This window comes from Arachis ipaensis, chromosome B03 (genome assembly GCF_000816755.2).
Source record: "Arachis ipaensis cultivar K30076 chromosome B03, Araip1.1, whole genome shotgun sequence".
Lineage (NCBI taxonomy): Eukaryota > Viridiplantae > Streptophyta > Magnoliopsida > Fabales > Fabaceae > Arachis > Arachis ipaensis.
The window spans coordinates 119,529,914-119,545,380 of NC_029787.2; the positions used below are offsets into that span (position 1 = coordinate 119,529,914).

The following is a 15,467-nucleotide window of genomic DNA, read 5'->3' on the forward strand; positions in this document are numbered from 1 at the left end:
TACATTTCTATTAAAATTAGTAGTATCAAAAAATATTTTAAATTTAATATTGTCAAGAAAAAATAAAAAAAATTATATAAGGACTAATTTGATTAATTTTTAAAATTTCAAGGATGAAAATGACTTACATCTGAACTTTCAAGAACTATTTTGATTATAAATAACTTTTTTTACATGTCAAGTGGCATGCCACGTGTCACTGAGCTGACACGCAACCAATCATCTTGTGACACGTGGCATTAGCCCCCACGTCATCATCCAACTAACAGAAGGACTAACTTGACTAATCGTGTATCTTTCGGGGACGATTTCGATTAACTTTATCTTTCGAATATCAAAATAGAGATCAGGGTATCTTTCAGGGACAATTTTAGCTATTTACTCATTATATGTTTGTTAATATTTTTAACTTTTTGAACCAGAAAAATTTTTTTAAAAGAAATTCAGTCATGAAATTAATTCAAATAAGACAAAAAAAAATCATTGTTAAATCTCACGTGCTAAATGAGAGGTTAACGTTTTCATTAACAATGTAAACTCTAAATGTATAATCGAGAGATATTTAAAATATTAAGAATAAAATTAAAATAAATTAAAAGTCAAATATATTTTTAAAAATTTCTCTCAAAATTTTAGAAATAAAAAGTGTTTGTACCATGGCCTGAAAATAAAGTTATAATTCGAATAAAGCTAATCTAACTATTCAAAGCATTTATACAAGTCCAGATTCAATAAGATTAATCTAGATATATTTGGAACATGAGCGTCTTAAATCGCGCTAATCTAACTATTCAAAGCACCTATATAAGTCCAGATTCAATAAGATTAATCTAGATATATTTGGGATATGGGCGTCGAAAATCGCGCGTCGGTTTAACTTGTATGACAAACAAAATCTTGTCATCTACTATTTTAGATATTATTTATATCTTAGCCTTTAGCACAAGGTATCTTAAATATTGAGATAGAAACTATCTATTATTACAAGTGAAAAGATATAAAAATGATGGTTAAATCATTATGTACTTCTATAAATATCACATCAAATTCAAATATTTTCAATCTCAGTTCATTTAAATTTGTATAAAATTCTTGTTAAATCAATATTTCTTATAAGTACATCTGCCACCATCTAAATAAAGACACAAGCTATAATTTTTATCTAAAAAGGTTTAGATATCACGTTCAAATCTAAATCCACTTCGAATTTAAGTAACACATCGAAATAAAAAGTATGATTTATTTTTCTATAACTCATCTTACATCAAACTTTTAAATTTATATCTAATATAAAAAATCAGTTACAATTTTTAANNATTGATCTATTTATTGTAAAAACTTAATATAATTTTAATATACATTATAAAATTATTATTCACAGAAAAAATCTTGAAATTTATAATTATCACAGATAGAAATGAGAAGAGTTATTAACCTTAATCTATGATGATAATGGTGTTAGAAAGAATTCACTTTGTCTATTCCTTTGCCTTCTTAATTCTTTCTTCAATTTAGTTATTATTGGTGAGTGAAGAAAAAAGACTTCATAGATAAGAAGAGAAGACTGAATTCTGATTTCTTTTTCATGAAAACCAACTTCCATCAAGTTGGTTACATTTCAAAATAATCATGCAACTTTCTTTATTTTATTATTTTAATAAAATATTTATTAAACCAATAAAATAAGACACATCACACACATGAGACATCATATGATAATATAATGTCTTACATTCTCCCACTTGGCTTATGTGTCGTTATTTTAATCGATGGTTTAAGAAAATATTTATCATAATGCTCATTTCTAAGCAATTACTTGCATAGCTTAATTTATCATGATAAGAATAAAACTAACATGAGTCATAGCGGTTGTACGTCACCTAATCAACATAGTCTCTTCTATGTACTACAAAATTAGTCACATTTTTAACATGAGCCATAATTAGGAAGTATATAATATAATTAGTCCAACAATAATGTCTTCATTGCAAGACAAGACCTGATTATTCTAATTCTATTATATATACAACAAATTAAAAATCAAGTAATACAGAAACATTAATTCATCTGAGCTCAAAATGTCAATATTCATATAACACAAACTTCATTAAATATACATTGATCCTATAAATTCATAGTACCCATCCTTTCAACATAACTAGTAAATATTTTGGACGGTAATCCTTTGGTCAAAAGATCAGCAACCATAGTATTGGTGTTAATGTGCTCTATTGACACTCTTTGTTTCTGAACTTCTTTTTTAATGGCAACGTATTTCAATTTCATATGCTTAGCACCTTTAGAATACTTGTCATTTTTTGAAAAGAAAACTGCTGCAGAGTTATAACAATAAATTTTCAGCGGCCTAGCAATATTGTCAATAATTTCAAGCCCTGAAAAGAAGTTCCGGAACCACTTAGCCTGAACCATGGCCTCAAAGCACGCCACAAATTCAGCTTCCATTGTAGAAGTAGCAATTACTGACTACTTCGCACTCTTCCATGATATTGCTCCTCCAGCTAAGAGATACAAATAACCAAAAGTGGATTTTCTTGTATCTGCGCAACCGAAAAAATCTGAATCTGAATATCCAATCACTTCAAGGTGGTTAGATCTCCTATAAGTAAGCATATGTTTCTTTGTCCCTTGCAGATACCTTAAAACTTTCTTTACAGTTTTCTAATGATCCAATCCTGGGTTACTTTAGTATCTGTCAAGCATACCAACTGCAAAGCTGATATCTGGCCTTGTGCAAGTCTAAACATACATCAAACTCCCAACAATAAATGCATATAGAATTCCTTCCATCTGTTTCCATTCCAAATTATTCTTTGGATATTGCATGAGACTAAACTTGTCTCTTTTTTGAATTGGAACGGGTGATGCTAAGTATTGTGTCATTCTAAATTTCTCTAATACTTAATTAATATATAATTTTTGAGACAATCCTATTGGTCCTTATGATCTATCTCGGAATATTTCTATTCCAATCACATAACTTGCCTCACCCATATCTTTCATTTCAAAGTTATTAGAGAGATATTTCTTAGTCTCGCTTAATAGACCAAGATCATTAGATGCAAACAAAATATCATAAGCATATAGAACTAAAACAATGAATTTACTCCCACTGACCTTCAAGTATATACACCGATTAACGGTATTTTTCTTAAATTCAAAGGACAGAATGGTATCATTAAATTTGATCAACCATTGGCGAGATGCTTGTTTAAGTCCATGGAGGATTACCATGTGTTCATAACACGCAGCGGAAGAAAAGAAGATAATCCTAAAGATCTATTTTGTGCTTAAATTTTATTCCAATAATATACAATATATAGATCAGATCTAAATACCTGTGTACGCTAGTAAAAATCACTTTCTCCTTCGACGGTACGAAGGCGCTATGCATACCACACCGAGACCAACCTTTACTGTCAACTCCTTGACCAATGGACATCTGATCTAAATTGAGAAACCTCTTGCAACTCTTTGCACGCCATAAAATTCTTCTCCAAGAATCAGGCCCACATACGTTTATGTGTGTAGAGATAACGGAATAAAACTCTTGTTATTCTCGTCTTAACTTTTCGGTACTATTGACGTACATGTATATAGTATGAGATTTGTTACTGATTTTAAATTTGATTCTCAATTCAAATTTAAATCATATCTTAAAATTCCAAATCTGAATCATTCAAATTTATGAATCATATCATAACTCAATTTGAAAACAGAATCAGTTAGGATCTCATCCAAATTTAGAATTCAAGTTTAGAAATAGAATAACTAATTATTCTCAAATCTCATTTAATATTCTCAATTATCATATTATTATTATATTCTTGGTGTTAGCAAAGAATATAATAATATTCCATTTGAATTAATATAATTATTTATTTGATCAAATCAAAATAATAATTAAATAATTCTATAGCAAAGTTTAGAACACTCGTTACTGTGTGACCCCATAGGTTCAATACTAAACGGGTAGTAAATTAGTCTTACTAAATTTACTAATCAAGGTTAGCGTCTAGCAACACTCCTCAACGACCCGATAGTTTGAAGTAATCTATTTTTACTAAGAACCTTCAGAAGAACAAAGTATAATTCCTTCCATCTTTCCAGCTCTTGGTTAACTCTTAGAGTATGGTTTAATTATCAAACTCTAACTTGTTACCATTATTATAATGAACTGTGAATGACCTAAGAAACTCATTTCTTCATTCATTCAATCTCCTTGGTCAAGGTTTTATTCATCTCAGTCATTATAATCATAGAGCTCAAACTCTTTACCGAGAGTTGACGGATTCCTTGTTGACTAATCATTAATTCTACAAGTATTTAAATCATACCCAATATCCATTCAACTAGCACCCTAGGGTATTAGGTGTCTGGAATCAAAGTATAATAAATACATTGTTAATTACTATGACAGTCGCAGGTCAAAGGAAACTCTATTACTATGTTCATCTTGAGAATATCCTATTGACAAATATGCGGTAATTATAACCATTAGTAATTCTCAAAGTGAGTCACTTCAATGGTCATATCTCTATATGCACCATCTATATATATAATTTAATAAATGAGATCTATTAATTTTCATCCAATGAAGACCATTATATATATATTGATTTTTTCGGATTATTAATGTCATTTTTAATAATTCTATGATCAAGAACAATTTAGATTAAATTATAAAATATTTATCTCTCAATATTATGATCACTATCACAATGATAAATCTCTAAATTTAATCAAGGACCTTATTATATTAACATTTTAATATAATAACAATAACAAATTATTTGACACGTGATTGATTGGATTGTGGTCATACTACTTATTCCCAACAGTCCATATAGTTATTTCTTAAGTTTACACACCATTTGTTCTTTCCCTTTAACCAAAAATCCTGTTATTTGATCCATGTAAACATATTTCTCTAAATCTCCATTAAGAAAGGCAGTTTTTACATCTTTTTGGTGTAACTCTAAGTCATAATGAGCCACCAAAGCCAAGATAATTCTTAAAGAGTCTTTTCTAGAAACTGGTGAGAAAGTTTCTTTGTAATTAACACCATCTTTTTTAGTAAAACCTTTGGCAACAAGGCGAGCCTTGTAACATTCAAGGTTGCCATGATAATCACGCTTAGTCTTAAAGACCCATTTACACTCAATTCTCTTGCATTCTTTAGGTAATTCCACAAGGTCTCATACTTTATTTTGTTCCATTGATTTAAGCTCATCTTTCATAGCGTCTAACCACTTATCAGCATTATCATCATTAATGGCTTGTGAGAAAGAAACTGGATCATTAGCAATACTCAAGTCATTTTCTGACTCTTGTAAATACACCACATAGTCATCAGAAATAGCAGATATTCTTTCTCTTTAAGACTTTCTTAATGCCATTTCTTGTGGTTGTTCTATTATCGGCTCCTCATTAACTATGAGATTAATAAGTTCTTGTTCCTCTTGATTGTTATTTAGTCCAACAACAATAGGATCAATAATTTGTTGTTCCTGTTGATTGTGATTAGGCTCAATAATATTTGGACAACAACTCTAGAAGTAGAAGTACAAGTTGAAGGAACTTGAATTCTTACTTCCTTAATCTCCATATTTTGTGAAGTTGTACTCCCACTGGTCTCACCATTCTCAATGAACCGTGCATTCTCAGTTTCAATTATTCTTGTACTATGAGTAGGGCAATAAAATCTATACTCCTTTGATTTTTTTGGATAACCAATGAAATATCCACTGATTGTTCTTGTACCCAGTTTCTTTTCTTGCGGATTATAAGCTCTTATTTTTGCTTGACATCCCTAAACATGTAGATGTCTTAAACTAGGTCTCTCAGTCCATAACTCAAAAGGATTTTTAGGAACTGCCTTACTAGGAGCCCTATTTAACAAATATATAGCAGTTTTTAAAGCATACATCCACAATGATATAGGTAAAGATGCATTACTCATCATTGTCCTAACCATTTCTATTAAAGTACGGTTTTGCCTTTTCGATACACCATTTTGTTAAAGTGTACCTGGCATAGTGTATTGAGCACATATACCACGTTTTTCAAGGAATTTAGCAAATGGACCTGGATTTTGTCCTCCTTCGTTGTATCTTCCATAATATTCACCACCTCTATCAGATCTAACAATTTTCACCTTTTTATCCAACTGCCTTTCGACTTCATTTATATAAATTTCTAAAGCATTAACTGCTTGAGATTTATTATAAAGTGCATAGGCATAACCATAACGTGAATAATCATCAATAAAGGTGATAAAATATTTTTTTATTGAAAGAGTTTACATCAAAGGATCCACATATGTCAGTGTGTATAATTTCAAAAAGTTGGGTACTTCTTGTGGTTCCTTTCTTTGTGTGTTTTGTTTGTTTTTCTTTAATACAATCAACATAAATATTGAGATCACGTCGGGCTTCTATCAACAAAAGAGAAATCGTAAGAATCTAATAATCAGACTTTCGAACTTCTCATTCTCTGGTCGTGCTTTCCTAACAAAGTCCCCTGTAATTTCCTACTAGATAGACCTTCTCTAGCTTCCTGCTACCAGAGAACATTCGACCGATCTCATCCAATTGAAAAAAAAAAGTGAGATGTAAATCCAGACTTCTTGAACTCAATCCTGTAAAGAGTTATCAATACTTTGCTTTTTACCTGCTCTGTCTGGTAATACTAATCACTCCCACCCTTATCTAGTGTATATTCTTTAGGTAAAAAAGCCTCCCTGGCTCTTTCAATAAAATCCAAATTTGAAAAGATGTCATTCTTAATCAACCTGTCAATTCTTTCTTTGAAAATGTGACCTAAACATTTATGCCACAAGTAAGCAGAACGTTCATTCACTAAACTACGTTTAGTGCCAACTTTATGATGTAAAGTCATAAGCGATTTAGCATATAAATTGTCAAGATTAAATTTATATAAACTATCAGAAAGTATACTAGATCCAATCATATAGTTGTGCTTAAACAAACTGAAACAACTATTACCGAAATTAAAACAGTATATAGCAACATCAAGTTTAGATAAAGAAACTAAATTCCTAAAAATACTTGGTACATAAAAAGTATCTTGCAAATTTAAATGATGTCCAGTGTCGAGAATCAAACGATAAATCTCAACAGCTTCTACTGGATCTTTATCTTTATTTTCCATGTAGACAAACCTTTCATTTGACCTTATGGTTCGGATTTTAAGGAATCCCTGCATCGATTTAGAAACATGAGTTGTTCCTCTATAATCAATCTACCATGTATTACGAGGAACTTCGAATAAGTTTGATTTAATACATACATAAGCATAATTAAGCTTATTACCTTTATTTTTAAACCAAGCCTTCCTCTTTGGACAATCATTTTGGAAGTGTCCATGTTTCTTACAGAAATGACACTTATCTTTCTTATGGATTTTAGAAGAGGACTCAACAGTCTTTGATGGTCCATTTCCATTTCCATGCTTCTTTCCAATTTTCTTTCCAACTCCTTGATGGTTCAGGTAATGAATGGAATGATTTTCTTGATTCTTAAGTCTGGTTTCCTCTTGAACTAACATACTATGCAACTCATGCACATTCCATTTATCCTTCATAATATTATAGTTCATTTGGAAAGGACCATATTCAGACGGTAATGAGTTTAAAATAAACTGCACAAGAAAATTTTCATCCACTTCCATTCCCAATGACTTAAGTTTTGTTGCAATATTTGTCATTTTAATGACATGCTCATGCATAATACGAGAATCATCAAATTTTATGGTGGTCAAAGTACCCATTAACGTCCCAGCAAGAGACTTATCAGCGGTTTGGGAGCGCTCTTCCACAAGTTTTATAAATTCTTTAGCATTATCAGACTTGGAAAGAGCTGATTTGGTGCTGTTTGCTATGCTCATACGCATAAATATAAGACTAAGTCTGTTTGACCTTTCCCAAGTTTTATAATGAGCTTTTTCTTCATTGCTACTAAGAACAGTAATAGCAGCAAGTTTCTGAACTTGAAGTGCCAAATCAAGATCCAAGACACTAAAGTGAAATTGGACTTGTTCAGACCAATCAGAAAAGTTCAGCCCATCAAATATTGGAATAGACGTAGCATGCAAATGTAATGCGATAGAAAAAATTGCTGCAATTATCACATACTTAATATTAACACTTTAAGTCATAAGATAACACATTATTCAGATTCAAAGTATATTAATATTCTCCTTTGGGTGATATATAAATATGCAATAACACAATGATGCTAATAAATTTGACTTTATTTACTAAAGATACATGCACCAATTAAAAATATTTAATATCTCTGGATATTTAAATACTAATAACAGTGCATATATATGCTAACAATCATGTTCATTAATTATAAGATTAACTAATCAACTTTTGGGTGATTCTTAAATATCTCATAATAATGAACTTCAATTAACATATAAATAATTATCATTTTAGCATCTTTTTTCATATGTAATTGATACAAAATAATAAACATGAAATTCACTAAAATTTTAGATTTGCTCCACTTTAGTGATTAACAAATCTCAAAATTTCAGTACAAAATTTTTTTTATCGTTACAAAAATAAAAGATACTGTTTATTTTTGGTCAAAAGTTGAGTACTTTGCTACACAATTGGGTAGGAAATTAAAGAAATTGAAAGAGTTTCTTCTTTATTTTGGATTTAAAAAAAAATTGGTGTTCATAAATATACAAGCATAATGCAGTGCATGCAAACCAATTTCAATATATACACAGCATAATAGCAATGCCAGGTAGAAAGAGAAAACAAATGAGATTGAGATTCATATGAAATGAGAAGGTGCTCAGTACCTTCTTGCGGTGTGTCTTCTAGTAGGGGTGTTCGCGGTGCGGTTTGGTTCGGTTTTTTAGAGAAAAGTCATCCGATCCAATCGTATAATTAATATGCGGTTCGGTTTGGTTCGGTTTTTTTACCGAGATCATCCGAACCAAACCAAACCAATTAAATTCGGTTTGGTTTGGTTCGGTTTGTTCGGTTTTTAATCAATTCAAAAAAAATACTACCAAACTATTTCACAAAGTCATCACATTGAAATCAACAAACACAATACACAATAACTAACAAAGTCTTAATCCAATAAAATTCAACGATAAAAGAAATTAACAAACAATAATTAAAGAAGTTTAAAAGTTTAGTAGTCAACACAAGATAAAATAAATATAAATTTTCAGTATTTCTACGAGGACTGGCGCAGCAGGCAATGCAGTCGGAGATCTAATGCTTGTAGATTCATTTGGAAGAGGTACATTCATTTGGAAGAGGAACTGGCGCAGCACCAATCAATCATCATAACACAAAATCTCTTTCATGACCATTTATATGCTCTTTTTTGTTTTTGTATCCTGTAAATTTCTACAGATTTAAACAATAAGAAAGTAAAAAAGGATATTTCTAGCACATAAACAATAAACATCATGATTCACTAAACATTAAAAATACATGCAGTTTGATAGGTTCTCCAAAGTTGTTCATATGAACTCTTTCACTGAATGCATAAAATCTGCAAACAAAGATCCAAACATTTCAAGCAATTGGGATAGTTCTCAACATGCTCACCAACAATGAATAAATACATTATGAACAATCAGAAATTATTTTCCTAAACAAATAAATTGAACAGTGAACCACAGAACCAATTTTCCTAAACAGATACATTGAAGTATTGAACAATCAGAAGCAATTTCCTTAATCAAATAAATATACACATTCATAAGCTAAAATCCCCAAATACAACAATTAGAACCTAGAACCCTAACAATAAAAAACACACCTTCTTTAACAATCAGAACCTAGAACCCTAACAATAAAAAACACACCTTCTTTAACAATCAGAACCTAGAACCCTAACAATTAGAAATAATACACATTCATAAGCTAAAATCCCCAAATACAACAAACTGCATAAACAAATACAACAATCACAACAATTAGCAATTTCAAAATACACTGAACACAATACAAATACAATAAAAAATACAATAAAAAATCAGAACCCTAAACACAGAATTTGAATACCAGAATCATCAAAATCAAAATAGAAATAAAAATTCAGAATCATAAACATAAGTTGAAACTCAAAATCATCAGAATTAAAAAATCCTACTATAGAAGACGGAGATGCTGGACAGTGAGACACGGTGGGTCGGCGGCTGCTACGGAGGGGACGAGACTAGATTGAGAAGGACGACGACACTCCTGGACTGGATTGCGACGTATGGCAGAGTAGTGGAGGACGATTACGACGCTGCAACATCGGAGACGGCACTGTGCAGGGGAAAGGGAGGGGAGCTCTGGGGTCTAGGCTCGCACTCTGACTGAGGGTTAGTGTGCGACGACGAGAAGGAAGCGTGACGAGGAAGGGAGGGAGAGAAAGGACCGCGCCGAGAAGAGGGAGCGCGATGCGGAAGGGCCGCCGTGACGGTGCTGTCCGGCGAGTCAGATGCAGAGAGGACAGAGGAGGGTAGGAGGAGGAGTTTTGGCGCTGTGGAGTGGAGAGAGTGGCGGCTGGCTAGGTTATCTACTTGGGGGAGGGGGCTTTATATATTAGGGTTTTAAGTGAACCGGTTCGGTTCGGTTCGGTTAGGGTTTTCACTAAAAGAACCGAAAACCGAACCGAACCGCAGAAAAAACTGCAAAATGTTATTTTTTCGGTTTTTTCGGTTTTCGGTTTGTTCGGTTTTCGGTTTGTTTGGTTCGGTTGATCGATTTTGTTCGGATTGGATCGGTTTTTGTCTCTGTCTTTCTTTCCAAACATTTTTCTATTTCTGTTTTTCTTGTGTATATATTTTTATTTGTGTCTTAATACAGAATCTATAAATATATATTCCATGCATCATGCATGAATGGTCTCAATTTGTAAAAAGAAAAAAAAAATGTTTTGTTGATATTTGAAGTCACAAGGACCAAGTAGAGGGTAGCTAATAAGGTAGAAAGAGAAAACAAATGAGATTGAGATTCATATGAAATGAGAAGGTGCTCAGTACCTTCTTGCGGTGTGTCTTCTAGTTGTGGACGGACGGAAACTTCTAATATGCCATGATATTTAATTTGAGGCCACTTTAGTACTTGACTTGTAACACAAGGTTAATTATTAGTAAAGTCCAAAAAGTAAAACTTTAATTACTTTTAGAGTTTAATTTTAATGTACTGACAATCTAAAATATTTTACATATTTGTATAAAGTGGCGGCTGGCTAGGTTATCTACTTGGGGGAGGGGGCTTTATATATTAGGGTTTTAAGTGAACCGGTTCGGTTCGGTTCGGTTAGGGTTTTCACTAAAAGAACCGAAAACCGAACCGAACCGCAGAAAAAACTGCAAAATGTTATTTTTTCGGTTTTTTCGGTTTTCGGTTTGTTCGGTTTTCGGTTTGTTTGGTTCGGTTGATCGATTTTGTTCGGATTGGATCGGTTTTTGTCTCTGTCTTTCTTTCCAAACATTTTTCTATTTCTGTTTTTCTTGTGTATATATTTTTATTTGTGTCTTAATACAGAATCTATAAATATATATTCCATGCATCATGCATGAATGGTCTCAATTTGTAAAAAGAAAAAAAAAATGTTTTGTTGATATTTGAAGTCACAAGGACCAAGTAGAGGGTAGCTAATAAGGTAGAAAGAGAAAACAAATGAGATTGAGATTCATATGAAATGAGAAGGTGCTCAGTACCTTCTTGCGGTGTGTCTTCTAGTTGTGGACGGACGGAAACTTCTAATATGCCATGATATTTAATTTGAGGCCACTTTAGTACTTGACTTGTAACACAAGGTTAATTATTAGTAAAGTCCAAAAAGTAAAACTTTAATTACTTTTAGAGTTTAATTTTAATGTACTGACAATCTAAAATATTTTACATATTTGTATGCTTGTTAAAATTTTGTTCATAACTATTTTACTAGTGAAAAGCAAAAATATTCCAAATAAAAGTGTGCATTTGAAAACAATAAACATATTTCATTGGCCTAAATAATAAAACATAAAAGTATATTTTGAGCAATAAAATATGCAACTGAGACCTAACTCAATCGGTTAAACCATATGTCTTTTAATATGTTGGAGTAAAGTATCGTTTTTGTTTCTAATATTTGGGGTAAGTCCCAAAGTTGTCTCTAACATTTCAATCGTCCTATTTAAGTCTCTAACGTTTCAAAACTGACTCAATGTTGTCCTGCCGTTAGGGATCCGTTAACAGAATTGAAGGCGGGACAAAATTGAGACAATTTTGAAACGTTAGGGACTTAAATAGGACAAAAACGTTAGAGACAAAAATGATACATAGAAATAAATTTTAATTTTATCCTTCAATAATATCATTTTTTTACTATACATAGTATTCAGTTTTAGTCCTATTTAAGTCCCTAACGTTTCAAAATCGTCTCAATTTTGTCCCACTGTCAATTTTGTTAACGGATCCCTAACGGTAGGACAACATTGAGTCAATTTTAAAACGTTAGAGACTTAAATAGGACGATTGAAACGTTAGGGACAATTTTAGTACTTACCCCAAACATTGGGGACAAAAACGATATTTTACTCTAATATGCTGCATCTGGATTCAAATCTTAGTAAATGCACTAAGTGTTGAATATGAATCTTTAAGTGTTGTGATATTTAAAATTTGGAATTGTCCAATCTATTTGACAAAAAAAAAATAATAATAAAATATTAAAATAATATNTCAACTTTTAATATATATTAACAATTTTTTATACATACATTATAAAATGCCATTCGGATCCTACACTTTAAAAATACACATGGTCAAACTTCAAATACCTGTCATTATTAAATAGTTTAAAACTGTTACCCGTGATTTACAACGACTGTTCACAGTAACAAAGTACATAAATCCATGTTAATTTAATATGTAATGGAATGAATTGCTCTTTATAAAGTATCTTTAAAATTAAATAATTATTTGTTATTGTTTTTAGACAATATCATATTATATTATGCATGTAACATCCTTTTGTTACATTGACAGGGCGAGATTCGCGAAAGGTAATTGAATGTGCCAATACAAAGAAGAAGCCACACAATGCAAACGCAAATCACAAGAAAGCTCAACAATCATTATAGCAAAGTTGCAAATGGTAGGACCATGCACTTCCAACAAATTTTCCAAAAACAGTACATTAATACCCCATCCGACCCCTGACAATTATCTCGAAAGTACAACGAGGCTCAAAAAAAAAAACACCAAATCCGGCCCCTGATAATTTTTTTTTGGGACTGATTAGCCCCTGTGCCAAAAAAAAAATAACATTGATTTTTTTTGGCACAGGGGCCTCGTTGTCCTTTCGAAGTAATTGTCAGGGGCCGGATTGGGTTTATTTTTTTTGTCAGGGGCCTGGTTGGGGTTTTTTTTTATCAGGGGCCTCGTTGTCTTTCGAGGTAATTGTTAGGGGCTGATTTGGGTTTTTCTCTTTATTTAAATATGGCCAGCACTTAACGAGTAAAAGAAAAATGAGCAATCTTAAACTATTAAAAACACTAATTGATGACTATAAATTACAAAACTTGCTAGCACTCGTCTTAATTTATTTAACGACTAAATTTCCAAAGTGGTCACTGAGATTGACGCCGTGCACCAAAATCATCCCTGAGATTTCAATTGCACCAATTACGTCCTTGAGATTGAACAAATAGCACCATATTAGTCTTTGACCTGTTTTCCGTTAACGACGCAATGACGTGGCTTGATGACGTGGATCTTTAGTGACACGTGTCACCTCATGATTCGGCAACGTGTAACAGTATGATGGCGTGTCACATGTGGCATGCTAACGTGGATGGTTATGCCACGTGTCACAATGTTATTTTGTCACGTGTCGGATTATGCCACGTGTCACAATTTTGTTTGTCCACGTGTCATCCCTTATGATCATCATTACATATGTACTAAATTGGTCCCTTACTTTATATCAAATGACTCATTTTAGTCCCTGAAATTGAATATCGTGCAACAAATTAGTCCATTCATCAGTTTGTTCTCTTTTTTTTTTTAATTCAACATTTTTAATATCTTTAAATACACTCATTTTAATTTTATCTTTTCACAAGTTATTTAACACCTTAATAAATATTTTAAAAATATTTGATAAGGCACTTGTTAACTAATATAAATTCATTATTCCATCCGTTTTAAGAATGTTCGATTCCTCATATAATTGACTTCTCATTAAGTTAATAAGATAGATTTATATTGTCGATTATAATAATTTATTTTATTTATAACTTAGTTAGGCGGCCTTTTCATATATTACACTATTAATTAATATAAGCACTTACTGTAACCATAACTTGAACAGTATTAAAACAGATACAAAAAAATACAAGAGGCAACAATAAAAATTTGGATTTAGCTAACATGTGCTCTAATGATACAAGTAAAAATTATTAATTAAAAAATCATTATAAAAAATTGTATAATAAAAAATAAAATTAAAATTAGTGTATAAAAAATATTGAGATTTTAAATTTACAAAAAAAAATGAGAATAAACTGATAAAGAGACTAATTTGGTGTACGATATTCAATTTCAGAAATTAAAATGAGTCATTTGATGTAAATTAAGGGACCAATTTGATGCATATATAATGATGACATAGTGAAAGACACGTGGCATAACCATCTACATCAGCATGTCACGTGTCACTGACACACACGTCATCATACCGTTACATGTGATCAAATCATGAAGTAACACGTGTCACCAAAGATCCACATCGTCAAGTCACGGTAGCGCGTCGATAATTGAAAATAGATAAAAAACTAATATGATACAATTTTTTCAATTTCAAAAATATAATTAGTATAATTAAAATCTCAAAAATAATTTTAATACACCACATCAACCTCAAAGACCACTTTTCAAAATTTACTCTTATTTAACACAAAGCAAGCTTTTTCATAGTAGTTTAGTAATAGTAGTAGTATACTAGTATGGTAGTTTCGATCACTTTATTGATGGGTAACTACTACACGTAAACTTAGGTGCATGCNTTTTTTTAAATGAAAAAAAAAAAACATTCACTGATGGGTCGCGTGAGGGATCCTGGTACCTGCGGTCAACATTAGCTAACTAACAGTGTGAACATAGAATGAAGGAATATTTTATGGCAATGGCAGATAAAAACAGTAACGTAATCAGTTTCTGACATCATTCTACTTAGATCATATGCAGGGTAAAAAATTCATTTATTCATCTAAAAATTATATATATATTTAATTCACGAAAAAAAAAACTTAAATACTCATTCTAACTATTTGAGCAGTGGGATAGTTTTTGTTTTTTTATAAAAAATAATATCGTTTTGAGTTAAAAATAATCAATTTATTTTGAAATAAAGATAAATAATTTGAACCTATTTATCATTTATTTTTGTTAAAAATTGTAT

The 15,467-nt window shown here is 31.3% G+C and overlaps 1 long non-coding RNA gene across 1 annotated transcript; it reads right to left on the minus strand.

The window, feature by feature from the left end:
- On the minus strand, window positions 9,078–10,601 carry LOC110270341. The gene is made up of 2 exons (XR_002359762.1): window positions 9,859–10,601; window positions 9,078–9,812 (listed from the first exon to the last, which is right to left on the minus strand). It is a non-coding gene; the product is annotated as an uncharacterized LOC110270341 (long non-coding RNA).